An 18,598-nucleotide genomic window follows, 5' to 3' on the forward strand; every position below is an offset into this window, starting at 1 on the left:
CCGCTAATATCTTGGCATACCAAATTGGACAGTTGTTGCTCTAAGGATATACAGAACCTTTATTATGAAAGGAAGTCTTCAATTTAAAGGACAACTACACTGTAAACACAACAGTTCATTTTCTGAGATGATCCATACATTGCCAAATATAAAAAAAAAAACATGACTTAGCTGTTTCTTCCTTTCTGTGGCATTCTGTGTTATTGAATTTCTTCAGTGCAGACATGCTGGGTTTGAATGAGGTCCCAAAATGCTTTCTTTGGAAACACAGAAACATAGAAAGATACTTTGCTAACAGTTCTGGGGCCTTTCCAAGCCTAGCCAAGCAGAATTCCCAAGTCCTATTTTCCCTCTTATAGATAGGAAATAGTCCAGTTACAGTTTTGTTGCATATCAGCATCCCTTGTCAGGCAGAGACATTGGTGTTACCCTAGAAATACATTTTCAGTTTCCCATCCATTTGTCCAGATTGTGTTTAAAATTCTTCAGGAAAGTACTTCGTTTTACATAAGTGGGAAGCCAGTTCCACAACAGTGGAAACCTCTGGGAGATGTATCTGTTGCCCTGCATGTCACCAGTTCCAGAGCAGTGGAAACCTCTGGGAGATGTATCTGTCTGTCCTGCATGTCACCAGTTCCAGAGCAGTGGAAACCTCTGGGAGATGTATCTGTCTGTCCTGCATGTCATGTTTGGATTGCTGGAAAAGTTAAAGTACTTAGCGTGGGTGTTTCTGATACTGTTGTCGAGGTCGAGCAGGTTCATCAGAACAGGGTCTGAGGATTTCTTACAGGCTAGGCAGAGGTTCTCCTTACCAATCTATAGGAGACTGAGAATGAGGACAAAGATCTAAGGGGATTCCCATAAATCATGTGCTGGAGTCCCTGGATTTTTTTGGTAGACTTTCTGTGGCCATTCGAGTTGAAGAATGTGTCTTTGCTGGTACATGCCAAGGGGAGCATTGTACTTGATTATTGGTCTAATAAGGGCTAAGTACAGAGGGACAATAGCCTCCCTGGACCTGGATTCAGTGCACTTACTTTGTGCTATATAAAATGACTTCCTAACTGTGGTGGACACGTGTTGGTCAAAGACCAAATCACTATCCGCATAAGTCCCCAGATCCGTAACTACAGTTTCTACCTTAAGAGTTGTGCTGTCAATGTTATAGTTTGCAGGGGTGGATGATTTACTGAAGGAGATGATTATGCACTTTTTGTGTTTTGTTTAAGCTCATGGGTCTTGCACCAATTGTTTGTTTGTTTGTGTGAGAGCCTTCTGGAGGATGTTTGTGTCTTTTTGGGATTCTATGATTGCCCCAAGCTTGCAGTCGTCCACAAATGTGGCCTGCCACAGCCCATTTGTATTGACCTGAACATCTGAGAAGCACATGCCAAACATAAGTGGTCCTAATACTGATCATTGGGGAACTTCAGCTGAGACTGGCCTTTTGGTGGAAGCAGAGTTGGCTATTCTTATTTCTTGCATCATCTATGAAAGCCAGATGGCTATCCAGTGGGTGACAGGTTTATTTGAATTTTGTGTAATTTTCCGACCATACCTGAGTGTGGAATAGTGTCAAATGTCTTGGTCAAGTCCAAATAGTCCACCCTCAGCCTTTGTGACCTATTCAAAGAAGTTCCCCAGGTTCAGCAGGCATGGCCTCCCCTTTACAAACCAAAACTGACTAGGGTCAAGTGTTTGTAGATTTATTATGTCTTTCAATATAACATCCGGGACAATTCTTTTCAAGGCTTTGCAAATTAGACTGGTCAGACTAATGGGTTTATAATTTCCCAGTTCAGTATCCTTGTGCAGTGGAAGGACAGCTGCCATCTTCCAGTTCATGGGCACAAAACCAGTTTCAAGGCTGAGAACAAATAGCTTGGCTGGGGGAGGGCTGACATCTCCTGTTTCAAGCCATTCAAGAAGCACCCTGGTATGTTATCATGATCCATTGATGCTGTGTTCTTTGCCTAGAAGAACACATTTATGACCTGCTATCCAGTGATAAAAAGAGGTTGCACTGATTTTGGTATTTCCACAATACCAGCTGCAATGGGATGGTAGACTGAAGTTTGCTCTAAATGTATCCACCAATAAGTCTGCAATGTCATCTGGTGTGGTAAACATGATTCCATTTACTGCAAGTTTGGCACTCTGCTGTGCATTACCTTTTAGCATGTTAACATTGCTGAAGAATGCCTTATGACTGTCTTTAGCTTGAGAGGCTAAATTAAACTCGCATTTGACATTAGTAGTTTTGACTAGACTCCTTATCTGCTTGTTAAGGGGTATGTTTGTATTTTTCCTATTTTCATTGTGTTTGGCCATATGTTTGTTGTTGCTGTTGTCCAGATTGTTTAGAGTGCTTCTGTATTATTGTATAGTGGCTGAAGTGGTGATATAATTCTTGGGGGAAGGATTCAGCAAAGGCAGCTGAATTATCTTGGTTTGGGGTTGGTGCAAATTTTGGTATCACTCAATAGCAGATAGTTTGAATAATTTTTGAACATTCTAGGGTTCAATCAAAGGGGGTCACCATCTGACCTTACCAAAGAGGATGATATAAAATGGAGGTGTAGCAGCTCGCCATATTTGTATGGATCAAGTTGAGGATATTGTTTCCCCCTTGTGGCAGTTTTATAGTTGTTGCAGGGTGTTCAAATTAACAAAGTCCAGGAATTTCTGGTCTTGCCCATTTGAGGATGTGTATGTTTCTCAGTTTATCAATGAATAGTTGAAGTCCGCCAGGATTATTGTGTTAGGTCCTATGCCTAGCAAGTATCTTGTGTACGTGTCCTGGGTCATGGAGGGGAGGAATGTACAGAGAGCAATGATATGATAAGGAGTTTCATCTACAGTGGTTTGAATATGGAGAATTTCTGACTCATGATGCTGATTTATCAGTCAGTGATTTTTGATAAAGGTTGAGACACCTCCACCTTGTTTCCTTTTATGAATGGTACCTAATCTAAAACTGTGGAAGGTGTTATATCCCTGCACTACTGGGCTGCTTCTGGTGCTTTAAATGATGTTTCAGTTACCACATAGATGTCTGTGTCCTCTAGACTGAGGAGGATTTGTAAGGAGTGGGTCTCCATGTTCCAACTTTTAGTATTTAGCAGTAGTACTTACATTTCTCATATTTAGCAGTGGTACATTCATTTTTACCTGATTAGGTTTGGCTATGTGGGTAGGTTTTATAAGTTCACGTTGCCTAATAAAAGACACTATTGAGGACATATAAAGCCTTTGCCAGTATTTAAAAGCTTGGAGAAAGAGGGGAAGACCATCCCTGACAAAGAAGCCCTGCCTGTCTAGCATGTCCTCCCTGGCAGATATTGCATCCTGTTCCAGCACACCTGCAGAAGAATGTGAAGTCCACTCCGTTGATGTAAAATCAATACGTCCTTTAATGTGACCAAATAATACTGTAAAAGCAGTAATAAACACAAAGCACTTTTCGTCCCACCAAATGGTGAGACTTTTTCAGGTAAAATCATTCATCAATGTTAAAACATTTAAATACACTCCACAATCTGGTAATAGCTCCAGTCAACCAATGAATAGAGGCTGCTCCTTACACAGTGACCTATAGTTGGAAACCTACTTAATGGGTTAACTCTATTTTAAACCCAAATACATTCATGCTTGTAAAAATTCATGTTAAATAATAAATCATGTAAATAATAAAAGTGTTTCCTGTCTTCACAATAAGGACTATTACACTACATATGCTTAAAAGGTCTTGAAAAAGTTTAAAACCCCTAAAAGGTCTTACCATTACAGTTAAATATCTGTGTGTCAGTACATTGCATTATATTTTGATGTGTATATACATTCACATGGACATACATGTTTATGTACAATGTCACAGTAAGGTAACTATTTGTCATCCATTCTACCCTGTTGGAAATTGTATGATAACATTATGGTAACCATGCATAATCAATCTGGTTTTTCAACAGCCAAAATGCATACAAATACAATGAAATATTTCTTGTAAATTAACTTAGATTATGCAACCATAAGTTCTAAATGTCAGGTTTGCACTCTTTCCAGTAGTCCCCCTGAATCAAGTGTGGTTTCACAGTTGATACCTAATAATAATACCCTTTCATGTGTCAACTCACAAAATTAATTGTACGTTACTCTTATGTTTACTCACATTAATTACATCAAAAGATTTTTTAGTTTTAATATACATGTGATGGAGTAAATCTTGTTTAACCCAGGGTAGACACAAACTTTAGTCCCGAGTTGCCAAATCAGTTCTGACTTTTCCAAATATAGAGATTCTGGGGCCACTCTCCCATCAGAGATAACACTGTCTATTTCCTTAAACTTGAATGTGTGGTCCATGTGTTCTTGTCTGTGTCTACTCTAGGAATTCTCCAAGTTCCCTTTCTTTATGTGGTACAGGTGTTCATAAACTTATTCTCTGAACTTCCTGTCAGTCTTTCCTATGTAGAATGCCAGACATTGCTGGCATCGAGCTACATAGACTACAGCTTTGGAATGACAGTTTAGCTTGTGTTTGATCTTATATTCCCTGTCCCTGATGGGAAAAGATGACCCAGTTGTCATATATGAGCAATAATGACACATATTGCATCTAGACATGCCATTCCTATTCACATACTTGGGTATTGCATTTTTCGATGCCAGGATGTTTTTCAAATTTTGACCTTGTTTAAAAACTAATCTGGGTGGGGCTTGAATTCTGGACTTCGTGGTAGGGTCATTCTTGATCACATCCCAATTCTTATTAATAATGCTCATAATCTCATAGGCGTCTATACTAAAAGGTATAATCAGACTACCCTGGCCAAAGTTGTTCATACTTGAATCAGTAATCAATTCTATAACCTATCCAATATTGGTTTGTAAAAACCCCTTGATCTCTTTGCCTGGACTTCGTCTAACAGTTGATTCAATAAATGGTTGGGATAACCCCTGCTAGAAAACATTCCTTTTAGTTTTTTAGGTTTACCTTTACAAAGAAGAATTACACCCAGGCGAACAGCAAATGTTCGAAAGTACAATTTCAAAATCACATAATCTCAACCCAACAATGTTCAAAAGACTAAAGGCCGATTGCTGTATTGCATTCAGCCATTAACCATTCGCACAATCTGAGTATGACCTTAAAAGCCGTCGCATACATGTGTACGTAGTTTCTGCATTCTGTTTGAGCTAGTACTATTCCAAATTCAGTGGTAGCAAGCTGAAATCCTTCTATTCATTGTTGTGGATTATCAGTGGTGGCTCGTGCTATAGGACTGTGGGACTGCAGCCCTCCCACCTGTAAAATGGGTCCCCCACTTGTGCATAAAATAAAGTCCCCAGTCCCCCATAGAATATAAAAATAAAAAAAATCTCGGACTCCCGTGCTTAGTTCCTGGCTGCTGTGTTAGGCAGACCAGAACTCCAAGCATGCATGCTCAGGCATTCCTGAGCTCCAGACTGCTCAGTTAGGCAATCCGGATAGGGAAGGGAGTCAACTCCACCCTTCCAACCCAGAGATCTGTGTGGTGACGACTGCACAAACCAGACTGCATCGCCCGCAGGCTGGACCAATAGCAGGAGTCTCCAGCCTCCTCACATCTCACGGGAGACTGAGACCAGTATGTGCGGGCTAGTATGGAGGATTGTATTCGCAAGCAGCTGCAGGATCATTGTATGGAGGACCGATCGGGGAAACAGGATCACATTCCCAGTATAGGACTGAGTACAGGATCACTGTATGGAGATCGGGGAAACAGGATCGCATGGCTGTTCTGGAGACAGGAAGTGTGTGTGTGTGTGTGTGTGTGTGTGTGTGTGTGTGTGTGTGTGTGTGTGTGTGTGTGTGTGCGTGTGTGTCTGTGTGTGTGTGTGAAATGCCCCAGCTGCTTTATGGTGGTGGGTAGAGAATAAGGCTTGAACTCTGTACCTTGGGCCCAAGTGACAAGAGCCTGAATTCCCTACCCACCACCATTTCTAAAACATTTGCAGATTTTTGCCTCATATTTGTTCTGTTTCTCATAAAATCTGTGGTTTCTGTATTTTTGTTACTTAAAACAGACAGTGGTGCAGTGGTAGCAGTGTTGCCTGATAGCTATGGGTTGTCTGGTTTGATTCTTGGCTGGGGTGCCTTCTGTGTGGAGTCTGCATGTTCTCCGTGGGCTTGCTCTGGTGTCCTCAGTGGATATTTGTCCCTATTTTATGGACTGTATTCCCCCATTATTGGCTTCGTCCAGGCTTTTTGCACCAAGGTTGAGAGCTATGGTGATAACTGAACTCACTGAATATGTTTGGATGCTGTATTCCCCCATTATTGGCTTTGTTTGGGTTTTTGTGCTAAGATGTTGACAGCTATGGTGAGAACTGAATTCACTAAATGGTAGCCATTTAAGTTTCAGTCTACCTTTCTTTCCTAAACATAGATGGTTTGGCATAGTGGTATGTTACTCTGACTGTTTTGCACAGGGACCTGGGTTCAAAACTTGGCAGTGAAATTGATGGTGGTAACACAGCATTTTATTTTAGCAACTTTCCAACATTATACAAGCAATGTTTAAAATGTGTCCCTAGTTTTTGGGCTTTTGCCCCCCCCAAAATAAATTTTGGCTTTGTCCAGATTTCTTGTACTGCAAAGTTCAGAGATATAGCTGAGTGTCGAGTAGATTTTACAAGGAGCTGAGAGCTGCAGGGGAACAAAAAATTTAGTGCTGCTTATGCCCAGTCTGCTTATGTTGTAAATAGCACAACATGTAGTGTACTTGCTTTTGATGCAGAAGGATGTGGGTTCTACTCCCATAATAGGTAGAACCATTGCTAATACTGTACTCTGCTTTAAAGGGTATGGATGCTGCAGTCCTCTTTGGCGAAGATACCTAGTAACTATGAACCTGTTATCAGTTTGCCTTCCATTCCCTATTGCGATATTGCTAGCATTATAATTTTTTTAATGCAACATAAGCAATTTATTCCTCAAGGGCAACAGGCACTTTATTTCTAGATGAAACAATGACATATAAAGTTGTTTGCTAGCAGTAACCTCTTCATTAGTTAACAGATTTCTTTAATATGGAATTATTTAGATGGCTTTTACTTCTTCAGAGATCATGCATATTTACTGATACTGGTGGACTGTTGACGTTTGAGTAGACTTTTATGATGGAAATGCTCTGAACTGGGCAGTTCAACTGTACTGTATTGTACAAGGAATATAATTTAATACAGTCAGGAAGGTGTATCAAAGAGCATGTGTATGTTTCGTGTTCAAGGGGCCTATGATTTGAAAACAGCCCAAAGTTAATCTTTATCTGCCACTGGCAAAATGTATTTTCTTTGAATGTGGGTTTCAATGCTGTTTCAATGAATGTGAGTTTCAAGGGCAGAGAAGTTTTAATGCTAAGTCTATTTTCATTGTGAGACTGCATTGCTTTGTTTAGCAGATATCTATTAGGGTTTGTGCTGTAAAATGCAAAATAAAACTTTCAAATGAAATCCATATCATCGCAGAAGTAAAGCAGTATGCACATTACAGTGTTTATGGCAAATGGGGTGAAATAACCAAGGAATGGGACATTAGAATGGCTGCAGGGGGGATGCTCCATTCGACCATGATTTTGTAAGGTGGGGGAGGCAGCAAACTCAGACAGGCCCGGCTGAACTATACCTCTCAACTGTTCAGACTTTTGCAGAATGAATAGATTTTTGCTTCTTATTTTTGGTTTGTTCCTCATAAAATTTGTGGTTTTCTGTCAAATCATTTAGGAATGAAGTCACTAAATAATGATAGACATTGAGTTTCAGACTTCATAACCTTCAGAAAAATACATGCTAAAGCAAGACCTGTTATTCTGTCAACTGTCTTTTTAGTACTGTACTGTTTGTATGTTCCCCCAATATATTTGGCCATATCCAGATTTCCTGCATTAAGAGGTTGAGAGGTACGTGCAAATAAATCGCTTTATAGAATTAGGAATATCCAAACCTCTCAACTCTCTTTCCAATTTTGGCTCAAAATGTTGCTCTTCCCTTAATAATCCCTCTGCAAAATGGCAATTTTGGAAGAAAACATGGAGGGTTTACAATTATAAATAACTGTAATGATCAGAGTTATAGATTACTTTTATTTCAGAAATGCATGTAGATGCTCTTATTTTGTCAGCTGCTCAAGTTAACAGTACTAATATTAAAAAGGTGTCCCTCCTTTGACAGGTTCCCAGCTGTATTGTGTGGCAATTTTATATTTTTGCATAACATATTTGGTCTGGTTTTCATAAAATTGTGGTTTTCTGGCAAATTAGTAGCAAATCATTAAAGACTGAAGTTAGAAAATAATGGCAGACATTTGAGTTTCAGATTTCATACCCTTCAAAAATTCATACTAATGCAAGACCTAATACTATTCTATTATCTTTCTAAGTTTATAAGAGCAATATTTAAAAATTGTCTTTATTTTTGGGCCTGTGTCCCACTTCTGTGTATGGCTTTGTCCAGATTTCTTGCTCTGAGGTTGAGAGGTATGAGTGTCAGAGCCATCACCATCAGCCAGAGACATTTCAAACTGTGACCTACTTGTTGCACTCCACTCCCCATTGTAGTGGCTCTGGATGTGTCCAAGCAAGGCAAGGAGCAGTTATGCAGTGTAAGTGTGCAGAGTATTCCCCTAGCCAAGGTAAACCACAAGTATGACCATGGATTTTCATCTGTCCTTGATTTTGCAGAATGTTCTGGTTTTCTGTCATATTTTATACTGTTGATTTATGCTTCTTATTATTCAGAAAATGCATGCTGTTGCAGTGCCCTGTTGCTCTGTATTAAAGTAGTAATGCTTTAATGACCATCAGGTAAGCTTGTTGGAGATTGTAAGATGCAAGTAAGCTTTAATAAGCATACTGCTAAAGAATTACCAACATTGAAAGCCTTTTCATTGTTGCCATGCAGAGAATATTTACATAACTAGATAATGTATAAGCCTTAGGTATTGAAATGCATATGACAGTATTTGTAATAAAGGACAGGATTACAGTATTTTCAGAAGCTCATTACATTTGTTGGAGACTTGCAGTTATCTTTGCAGGTTTTACCCTCTAAACTAAACAGAATGCCAATCTATCATGTGTGGTCCATAACTTGTGCAGTAATCCTTTAAGCAATTTATCTTGAGCTTGTTTCGAGTTCGCTGTTCATTTTTTACTTTGATCATGTCTTCCCCATGAAACAAGTAGATAGCTGTCAGGCAGCAGGTCTTTTTTGGATAATAAACATTTTTACAAGTGGGGTGACAGAGATTGCTACTTTTAGCATGTTACTTGGTAATTTTATAAAGCTGAATATAAATTATAATTAGAACTGCAGTACAAGGAGAAGTGGTTTGAGTTGAGTGCTGCTTGTTTTTTTTTATACTTGATTTTGACTGGCATTCCAGTAATGTACTTAAAAAGCAATTTATTTTTTCATGCCTCACAACCTTTGTGTTTCCATCTAGATATTAAGTAAGTTGTCATGTAACCAATGCATTGAAATATTTTTTTCTTCTACACTTCATTTTGTCTTGATTAGACTCTCGTAATGATGTTTTGTCACCCAGGGCAGCGTATTTAATTAAAGTTCCAGTTGTTGTGATCTTGAGCATAGCTCCACCCCTTTCTAGTTGGTCACACTCCTTCCCATTGGCCCCACCCATTCAGCTGTCTCTTGCAGCCCCCCTTTAATTTGAAGTCACCAGCCGCCACTGGGATTATTGTGTACAGCAGATATTGATGCAGGATGGAGGTATGAAGTCTTGTGAATGACTGTTGTAAGGGAAATTATAAACAAAGACTGCAGTGTAGCTACTGCTGCTAGTTCCGGACACTTTCCAATGTGTTTCCATGTTGAAATATTATGCCATCTGCAGTCAATTATAGCATACCTTACAGTAACCGAACGTGCAAGTATTTGAAATAAGTACAGAATGATGTGACCTAAGTGGCACATAGTGTATAGTATTTAATGTACAGTACAAACCTAGTAGTGAAAGTATGCCAGCCATATGTTCTTCTCTCAGTCGCAACTGCTGTTGTAGAATATGTCGGAATGAGTAAACTGTATTGAATAGAGAGCGTGGTGTCTGTGTATTTGCTATAGTGGGTCAGGTAATCCTGTAAAGTTTGGCTCATGTATGTTATGCTATGGAAAACGGTGCAGGAAGTGGCAAGGTGGATTTTAAGTTATAAGTGCATATTGTGGAACAGCAAACACCAGAAGCAAAATTAACATGTGTATTCCCTAATGTCATCATAGCTGGCCTGTCTGTCCTAATATGTGTTGTCTGTTGTTGTTCACTGGATAAAGAGTGTGCTGTAATCTTTCTTTCAGCTTGGGGAAGGTGGTTCACAGGAGTATGCACCAGGTAAGGTGAATACAGTGTACACTACAAATAGGACCCAGAAAGGACGTGAACGGCTAATGATTGATGGTTATCAGTACTACCAAGAGAAGTGTGTACAAGCTAGGCAGTATTGGTGTTGTACGTGTAAAAACAAGGAAAGATGTAAGGGTAGATGTGTTACAGACTCAGACAAGGATGGTTATAAATTGGTTAAGAGCAACCCCCATTATCATGCACCTGATGTGCTGCAAGGGGAGGTAATGCGAGTTAAACATCATCTCAAATGTCGAGCAGAGCAGTCTGTAGAAGACCCCTGTAAAATAGTTGCTGAGGTGCTAGCTGGTACATCAGCAGACATGGTGAATGAGTTACCTAATACTACAGCGCTGAAGCAAAGTATTGGGAGGCGGAGGTATAAGCAGAAGTTGGCCATGTTTAAAGACTTCCACTCCTTGAGGGAACTGACAGCCGATATGCTACCCTTGAAGACAGGTACATTTGTAATACGGCACAGCACAGATACGCCTAGCGACACAAATGTTGTTGTTATAATCACTATGAATAATATTAGAATGATGTGTGAGTCGGAATATATATACTGGCAAATGTGACCTTCCCCATAAGCACTAGTGAATGCAGACGGGTTTATACTTTACAATGTGCACTTAATGGCGGAGTGAGCAAAAAGGTAGTACCAGTGGTGTATGGGATACTGCCCAGTAAAAGCAAGGATTGTTATGATAAGTTTTGGGGAATGATACTGCAATTATGCAATGACAATGAACTGAGACTGTTACCCAACATGGTTCTTACTGATTTCGAATGTGCTGCAGTTAACTCTATCAGGAGACACCTACCCAACACCCTAACTAATGGTTGTTGGTTCCATTTTTGTCAAATAGTGTGGCAGAACATCCAGAAGTTGCATCTGGTGGACACCTTCGGTAGCAGTATGTCTTTTGCCATGTTATGCAAAGAGATACTGGCATTGGCATTTGTGGCACCTGAGGATATCAGTAACACCTTTGCCGAAGTAGAGGCTGACATGCCAGAGGAGGGCAAGCCATTATGTACCTTTGTTAAAGAAAAATACATCCATGGTAGGCCACATAGGTATGAAATGTGTGGGAATACGTCCAACAGGGTACCCCCTCTGTTTGACAGCTCATTCTGGAACCAACATGAGACATGTGTGATGGGATACCCATGCAGTCAGAATGCAGTAGAGGCATGGCACAGGAGACTACAGAGTTTAATGGGTAAAAAAACATTGTACATGCTGGATATCCTGCATTCAGTACAGTTGGAGCAGAACCATGCAGATGATCTTAAGCGTAGACAGTTGCTCTGTCTGCCTTCATCCCCCAAAAAAGAGAAGATTGTTGGATAAGGAATCCAGCTTCGCCAATCTACTTGCAAAGAGAAATGAGTTCACAGCAAGGGGATTTGTAAAGCTGGTTGCGAAATACTGTTTATTTTTATAGAGATGCTTACAGTTCTGTACTTTTATTGGAAGGGACTTTTATTTGTGTGTTTAAATGCTTATTGTGAAGCTGTCTACAACGGATTGGCTTATTTGGCATAATGGCACACTTCTAAAGCACTAGTACTTCCTGGTTGCAGTTGTTTATTGGAGATTGTGAGTTGGACAGAGCACAAAAGCACGGGACATTGGGCACTTTAAAGCAGTTTGAAAAAGTCGAAAAAAAATGTCCGCTATTTGATTTTCGACATTATTTGAATTTCACGGTTATGAATTCGCTTATGTGAGTCGCAGAAGTGAATATTCACACAAGTCCGTTTCGCGGTTCTAAAATTAAACCAGTTTTTTACATTCAGTGACAAAGTCAACATCCTCCGTTACCATTCTTGCTGCCCTTGCTAGTTGTCTCTTCACCACAGATCTCTTTTGGTGAAGGGGATGACAGCTACTGAAATGTAAGAATCTGTTTGAATACGCTTCTTTTCTATAAATAGTTGCTGAATAGCAACTGTTTGTTTAGTCTTTATTAAATTTACATCCAGGTATGGTACGTTGCCTTTCCCAAAATTGAAAGTAAAGGACAAAAAATGTGTCCACCTTTTAGACCAATTATAGCAATGAATTTCAGTAAAATTCAAACAATTTCAATCTATTAGGACTCTAGTTTTAATCCTATTGTCCAAAAATCTAGATTTTATCTCAAGGATTTTTGGTTATTGTTAGATTTGTTACACAAGTGCCAGTTTATAGGACATGAAACCATATTTTTACTTTGGATGTTGTATCTTTGTATATCTGTATTACACAAGATACAGGCACTGATTTTGTTAGAACATATTTAGATGTATTTGCTGACTCTGACAATGTTTTTAAAAATACAATTTGCACCTTGTTAGAGTTAGCATTGGAAAATATTTTTTCTTGTTTGACAATAAGTTCTTTAGACAAAAGAAAGGTGCTGCGATGGAAGCAGTAATGGTGGCATCTTTTGCTAACTTAGTTATGATTTGGTGGGAACGTGAGATTTTAATAGATCACCCACTGTTTGCAAACATTTCTTTTTATAGACATTATATAGATGAGTTGATTATTTTATGGAATGGTTTGGCAGCTGATTTCAACAGCTTTGCTGCTGATTTAAATTCCGCTACTGACATTCTTACTGTCACTATAGGAAGCCATGGAAAAGCAGCAGAATTTCTTGATTTAGTCATTATAGCTGATTTTAAAAACAAATGTTTCCACAGTAAAATAGATAGGAAAAGCACGTTTGTGAGCAATTTTTTTTTTTTTCAAAATAGTCAACATCCTCAGTTTATGAAACATAATCAGGGGACAGTTTATTAGAGTGGGTCATCTTACCATTGATGACACAGCTTTCACGGAGAAAGTAAATTTTAGTAAGGTAGTTTTCAAGGAGAGAGGTTTACAGAAAGGAATTTGTGAACAATATTGTTCTGGAAGTCACTAAAAATAGGTATATTAAGTGTCGGCCTATTTTAAAATAGGTTACTGATGTCAAAGGGCAAAGAAAACAACAGCTCTTTGTGTAAGGCTTTTCCAGTACTGATTTCACTTGACTTAAGGAATATAAAAAAATATTTTAAAGAACAATTCGAAAATTGTTTTATGCAATAAGGATCTAGCTAATATTATTGGTGGAGAACCAAATTTTGAGTACAAGAAAACTAACAATATTAAGTTATTATTTGAAACTGGATCTACTTTGTTAGAATCCCCCTTGTGTCATGTAGGTATGTTTTGGTGTCAATAATACAAGGACTGCAGTTTTATTATTGAATTTTTTTTGTTATCTTGAAGCATTCTGGCAAATACATTTGGACTAAAAACAGGTTTACATGTGAATCTGAAAATGTGATAAGCCAGAAAATAAATAAATGCAGACAAGACCTGATACTGAGTGGAGTCCTTCCTTCTCCACAAATGATGCCTAAGCATGCACAGCAGAATATCGACCTCAATAACAGGCTAAATAATTTGTGTCATTCTACAGGGATCAAGCATGTGTCAGTATAGAACAAGATGCTTGGCACTCCTAACTGCTTTGCTAAGGATGGTGTAGACCTCTTGTTCATAGGTTTTTGAATACTAAATAAATCCTTTGCTGCCCCCATGGTGGTTTAGTTAGCCATTGTTCGGTTAATGAACATTCCAAAGAAGCAAACAAATCAATATCAAAATAGTATCCAATTAAGCTGGCTCAGCTCAACGCTATAAGTCTAAACAGCAAGTCATCCAACTTTGAGGTACTCCAGCATTTAGAAGGCATCCATATATGTGCAATCACTGAAATCTGGTGTAGATATCCAGAAAGAAGTCCCATACCGCTAAACCGCTAAGTGCAAGAAATCTTGACAAAGCCAAAAATTATGGTGGAAGATATCAAATATTGCTCTTAATTCTGAAATAACAGGTTTTGTATTAGCTTGCATTTCCTGAAATATATCAAATATGAAACTCAAATATATTTCATTATTTAGTGACATTAATCCACAATGACTTTCCCAAAAGCCACAAATTTTATGGAGGAATAGACCAAAATTATGAGGCAAAAATCGGACATTGTGCGAAAATCCGGACAGTTGAGAAATATGCTCCATCCATACAATGGTTTAGGGCCTTCTGCCCCAGAAGCAACTGTGCATCAGTATTTATTAGAGATCATATGACCTTTAGACAAATTCTGAGAGACCCTAGAATTGAACTTACTGAACTCTAAGTCAACTACACAAAATCATCTATCAGTCTATATTCTCTAACAGGACCCCATCCATAACCCCAGAAGATCATATCAGGCTCCAAGTATCATGTAAAAACTCCTCATATACATATATATATATATATATATATATATATATATATATATATATATACATATGGTTTACCTTCATATTGTTAAAGCGCACATGTCCGAGGGCAGATGTACAAAGGTACAATTTCAAAAGTTGGGAATGTTGACAGTGAATTGATGAATTCACAACTGAGCGAATGTCAGTCTGCATTCTCTCATGCGAATTCAGCAATTCGGAGTGCAGATTGCACTACAGTGGAGATCAGAACATGTACCCCTTCCCTCACTCTAGTGCGATCTCGGAGTTAGTATATTAAATTAGCAAGGGGGTGTGGGGTACAGGGGGCAAGCCCCCCTGCATGATAGTGTTTGGAGACATCCATAAATGTCAGGTGTTTCAAAAACCTTCGACATTCGCTGTTTTAAACATTCGAAAGTGCAGTTTCCGACTATGTGAGTTGGATATTTGCCTGCTCACATATTTTGTTTGCAGCCTTGTAAAAGTAAACCTACACACACACACACACACACACACACACACACACACACACACACACACACACACACACACACACACACACACACACACACATATATATATATATATATATATATATATATATATATATATATATATATATGAAGTCCATCATTCTGGGAGACTTTAACTATCAATCAACTGACCGCAGTATATGCACTACCAACATGAATATGCTCGCAGGTTTTAAGACCTAATAAATAAACAGTCAAAGGATCAGATTGTTATTAGCCCATCTAGATGGCAAAATATTCTTGACCAGTTCTTATAAATGCAGTGTCATCTGCATTCCTCTACTAGTTACTCCCTGTGTGTGTGTGTGTGTGTGTGTGTGTGTGTGTGTGTGTGCGTCTATACATACATATATATATATATATATATATATATATATATATATATATATATATATATGTAGATAGATAGATAAACACCAAAAGAAAATGTCCAGCACTACTAAATACACAACTGTAGTATAAAATAAATAATAAATAATAACAAAGAAATAATCAGGTAATCTTTCAGCAGTATTTATTCAGGCAAGTGCCCTTGTCTGACAAACAGTCAAAGCAAACAACAAACTCAAAACCGGTTTCACCCCCTGGCATCTTCAGTGGAATAATACAATTCCTTGTAAACCATTCATTTATATATTCACTTTTTAAGGATATAGCATATAGTCACCCATCATTTTTAGCCTGTAATAAATACACTCCCCAACACATCAAATCTACTGAAAATCACTATGGGGAATTAAAAAGCATATCTTAAAGAACACTTTTATCAGAATCATTCCTACTTATAAATGTTCGTTCAAATCAGGCTTATAAAGTGCACCCAAATTTATGATCCAGAGTCTTAATTCCCCATAGTGATTTTGTTGTGTTGGGGAGTGTATTTATTACATGCTAAAAATGATAGGTGACTCTATATGCTATATCTTTAAAAAGTGAATATATAAATCAATGGCACTTTCTGATATTCTCTTCATGAAGCAATGCCCCTTGGTGTCTCTTCACCACATTCCTCCCATGCCATTTTTTAACTGTTTCTTAGATTTTCTCGGTATTTGTTGTTAGCTTTGTTTCTATGTCATGGTACTTTTCCATTCCCAGTGGCCTTTGAAGCATGCCAAGGTGTACGCCTTTGAACTGTGCCAATGTGTTTCTATATATTAGTGACTTCAATTTCTTTAAGCCCACAATTAACTGTTTAATCCATCTGTCCATATTTATATATTGCTATTTTCAAGTTAAAGCAACTATTATTCCAGGGGTTCCACTTTCTGAACTTAATTTGTCAGTTAGAGCTTCGTATCTTTAATGAAAGGTTTATGATGCATAACTTAATATGTTATTTTTATTTCATTTGATTTATTCTCCATGTATCTGACTTCAGGGCATTGATTGGACTAAAAAGGTTCTTCAGCCCTGATGTGTCCACAGGTAATGTTCAACAAAGAAGCCAAATAAAATGATAGCAAAATATAGAGTGTACAATAAGACACCAGTAGAAACATAAATGCACTTCTTAGATCCATAATTGTTATCAATTTTAATACAATATGTTATTCGGTACTAAACAGAACTAAATTAACAAGGATCATCACAGTTCTAGTAGTCATAATGAAAGTTTTCATTGTTCTTGGGATGTACAATTCAATACTGCAAGTTAGCAACTCGTTAAGTGCAAAAAAAGAGGGAAAACAGACTGGTCCACAACAAAATCTATAAAAAAAGTCTTTTGTGGCTAATGATACTAAGGACTTGAATACTAAAAGGCAATGTATTCCCTTATAGTCCCTTACCCATAAAACACTTCTATGGTACTGAATCTGTACTAATATGTTTCTTTTCAGAATATGTTTAACTTCTCCTGGATATCCATGTGTTTATTATGGGGGCTGTGGTGCTGCAGCTTGACCTTCAGATGTCAGACACCCCAGTTAATGCTTTGACCCTCAATCCTGCATCTCAGCTAGTAGAGAGGGAAGGGGAAGTAGAGGGCAGACTTGGTATGGTCCTAGCCACCCCACCATGGGACTGCCCATCAGAGTTAGATGGGGAAGTGGAAAGCAGAGTCTTGGAGGTAGGAGTAGAATGGATGCATGCCTGCAGCATCATCTTCTGCAGACCCCAAATGTCCCACCCCCACCCCACCCCCAGTGTGACAACATTGCACCATTAGACTGAGTAGTTAATGAGGCATGGTCTCTGATGCTGCCTCTGCCCTGGCCTATGAGGATGCATCTGCTGTGGGCCCTAGGGAAATGACACCTCCTCAGTCAAAGCACAATTTCAGCTTGTTGATTGAGCCCTGCCCACACTGGCATGGACACTCCCATTAGAATAGGCACACCTATCCTCCATAGCATGACACACTTGAGCCAGTTATCAAACTTAGCTCACCTAGGCTGTAATCAGGACATCATCGGTCTTCACTGCAGTACTGGGTAACGCCCGTGCATTTTCATCTTATTATCTTTTGACTTTGTATTTTACAATTTCTTGCAGGGTATAGTTGGTATCAACTTTGCAGCTTTGTCTATGGTTGCTGTTCAACAGTCTTTTTATTAAGTAAAGAAACCTGCTTATCAACAGCAGCACCGCTAGGTCAAAATGCACAAAATACTTCTGAAAGTTGTGCAACTTTTCTGTTTGATTGTGTGAGGTGATACAGTTAACTTGAGGGGAGCAGGAACCTGAATTAGGGTTGCCACCTTTTCAAATGCCCAAATTGGGACATTTTTTATAGAAACATGAAATATTGCAGTACAAATCATACCCACAGCCGGTGCAAAGGACAGAACTTCACTTTTTGGCCAAAATAAAAAAATATTCTTGTAGCATTTCAGTTGCTTATGCTAGTTTATATAACATTTATGTGTTTCATATCCAAGATAACTGTTTTATGGAACTATTAAAGAATGCTTGGGAAATATTTTTGTCCTAAAATTTCAGGACATTTGCCATTTTTTAATTTTTTTCAGAGGACACAACTGCCCAAAGAGGGACTGTCCTTCACAAAGAGGGACAGGTGGTAACCCTAACCTGAATATCCTGACAAATTTGATCGGTATTAGTCAATATAAGGGAATTTGGAGAAAAGGCAATGAAGTAAGCATACCTCTCAAGTGTACCTCATTATGAGGAACGTTCCTCATTTGGTGTCTTAAAAAGTTCATGTTCCGTGAAGTTCCACATTGAAAGTATCTGTCACACATTCAGTGTTAAGAAATTTTTTAACTGATATGATAAAAAGAACACAATGATATTATTTCATCAAAATAGCTTTTTATAAGTAAAACATAGCACATTTTAACCATCCTATGAGCCCCCTAGTTAAAACTGTTAGTAAGCTTTTAGTAAGTATCCCACATTCTGCTCATTAGTTGCACAT

The sequence above is a fragment of the Protopterus annectens genome, chromosome 12.part0 (genome assembly GCF_019279795.1).
Source record: "Protopterus annectens isolate FY-2018-M chromosome 12.part0, PAN1.0, whole genome shotgun sequence".
Taxonomy (NCBI): Eukaryota; Metazoa; Chordata; order Ceratodontiformes; family Protopteridae; genus Protopterus; species Protopterus annectens.